The 2,245-nt window shown below is 34.5% G+C and overlaps 1 non-coding gene across 1 annotated transcript; it reads right to left on the minus strand.

Annotated features, from left to right (window-relative positions):
- Positions 1-245: 245 nt before the first annotated feature.
- LOC111757473 (small nucleolar RNA SNORA11) lies at positions 246-379 on the minus strand. The gene has a single exon (XR_002791817.1). It is a non-coding gene; the product is annotated as a small nucleolar RNA SNORA11 (small nucleolar RNA).
- Between the last annotated feature and the right edge of the window lie 1,866 nt (positions 380-2,245).

Below are 2,245 nucleotides of genomic sequence, written 5' to 3' on the forward strand. Positions count from 1 at the left end.
CAATGCTTAGAATTCTTATATATCTAGAAGCATGCATGTCATCTTTCATTTGATATATTTGCAATTTATTTTGTTAAATTTATTGAAAATAGAAATTCAAAATATTTACTTTCAGGACTACCAACAAACCAACTATAGATACACGCAAAATGTCTACCTCCCCCACTAATGCTGTAGCTTTCCCCCATTACTGAGCCTCGTCACATTATTACTATCCAGATTCTATGTGAAAGAGAATGCAGCACATGTGTAGGACATTTGCTCAAAAGAGAGCTCACAAGATTTGTGCCCTTTGTCACAATGATCCTAGATTCTTGTTGGGTGTGTTGTAAACAGAGAAGCCAGTCTTCAGGCCATTCTTCTGCTCTAAGCACACCCCATATATTTACAATTTAAAACCAATCATCAATCACCTCCAATATCAGTTAATGTAAGTTGGCCTTATTGACAAATCCATATTAGTAAGAAAGATGACAGATATGGGTTTCCTTGTGTTATCATTAATATCTGCTTTTGTCTGTACTTGCATGCATATATTTAATCCATCTATATGTAAAAACAATGAAACTTTAGGCAAAAAATACAACGTCCTTGGGCTTTTATATCACTTAATACTCATTGTAACTGTAATTTGGAAAAGATTTCTTAACTTGTTTTAGTTCCTTTGGTTGTAGAATGAATACAGTAATACAATCTGATGAATCCCTATCCAATGTACAATGAATTATTGCTATCAACATTATTGAGTACAAACAGTAGAACATTTGTGTTGGTTTTGGTTGTTTCTTCATGTGAATGTTTAAGGAATCTTCTCAATTAAGTGGCACTTGGGGGCTCTTTCTCAGTATACTTCTACATTGTTTATATAAACACTTATCAAAGCAAAAGAAATCACATCACTGTTTGCTTTTTTCCTGCTTTTTCTAACCCTTTACTCTTTTACTCCCCTGGCATTCCCTTATCCTTTGAAAAGAGACCTACATAAGGTACTTCTAAACCACTAGAATCACATTTGCCCTATCAATTTTAGTATCTAGAAACACTAGGGAAAGAATACCTACACATTTATTTTCAAATAATATAGTATAGTAACAAGCTTCCCAGACTCACCCCTATCTTATTCCATACTGTGATTTCATTAACTCTGGCAAAGTCTTTGGGGAAAACCATAAACTATTTTCTTATTAGAGCATGCAGCTTATTTGTAATAGATATTAGGAAATGAATATTCTTTTATTTATTTTTGTTAATCATTTGGGGCATTTCTCAATTGTATTCTATAAGTAAGTAGAAAAATTAGAGAAAAATTTAATTAGACCCCAAAATCTCTAACTAAAACATATGTTTGAGTTCCATATGACAAATACTAGAGAGGCTGCTGCTCATTCATGTAAATACGAGTGATAGAATCTCATTTACAGTTATCTGAGTTTGGCATTCAGTACCACTGGCATGCATATTTGATGATAATATTGATTGAAAGAATGATGCTCATTTAAAATTTTTATTTTCTAAAAGCACTTTACAATAAAATTTAGCCTTCTTTTGTGTTACTGTAACAAAGTATCGAAAGTTAGGTAATTCATTGAGAAAAAAATTTATGGAGCTTATTGTTTGGGAGTCAGAAAGTCCATAATAGGTTGGCTACAGATGGTGTGAGCCTTATGCTGTGTAGTAATGCTGGCTTTGCATGATGACAGTTGACATGTGAGGAGCAAGCCTCCTATGCAAAAGAAACCAAATACACAGTGTGGACTTGCTTTATAACAAAACACACTTGAAATCACATAGCCAGTTTTAAGAAACAAATCCACTCCAGCAAGAGGAGCTTGAAGCCTATCAGAATGTGTGTCACCAGAGGACCTTGTCCCCTCATCCTGGTCCTTACATTGGAAGGGTTCCATGTTACAGTGTCTCTCAATACTCTCACAAGGAGAGCCAAGCCTGAGCACAAGAACCGTTAGGGAACAAAATATATGCAAACCATAAAGCAGAGTCCCGGTAACCTGGGACTTGACCAACACCTTTCACAACTTGACCCTAGGGTGATACAAACTTGGGTTTTAAATTGATTAAAATAAATTATGCATTCTATCTTCAAAATGTTTGAGGTTCATTCTAATGCCCTCTTGTCCGACTATCACCCAATATGAAGAAACCAATATGAATTACTATGGAAGTTAATACAGATTCTGTACTAAAGGGAGCAAATGGTCTGATTTTGTAATTTGTTACGTACTTCCAC

Source organism: Cavia porcellus, unplaced genomic scaffold (assembly GCF_034190915.1).
Source record: "Cavia porcellus strain 051 isolate PalLab524CR breed Dunkin Hartley unplaced genomic scaffold, mCavPor4.1 scaffold_4, whole genome shotgun sequence".
Lineage (NCBI taxonomy): Eukaryota > Metazoa > Chordata > Mammalia > Rodentia > Caviidae > Cavia > Cavia porcellus.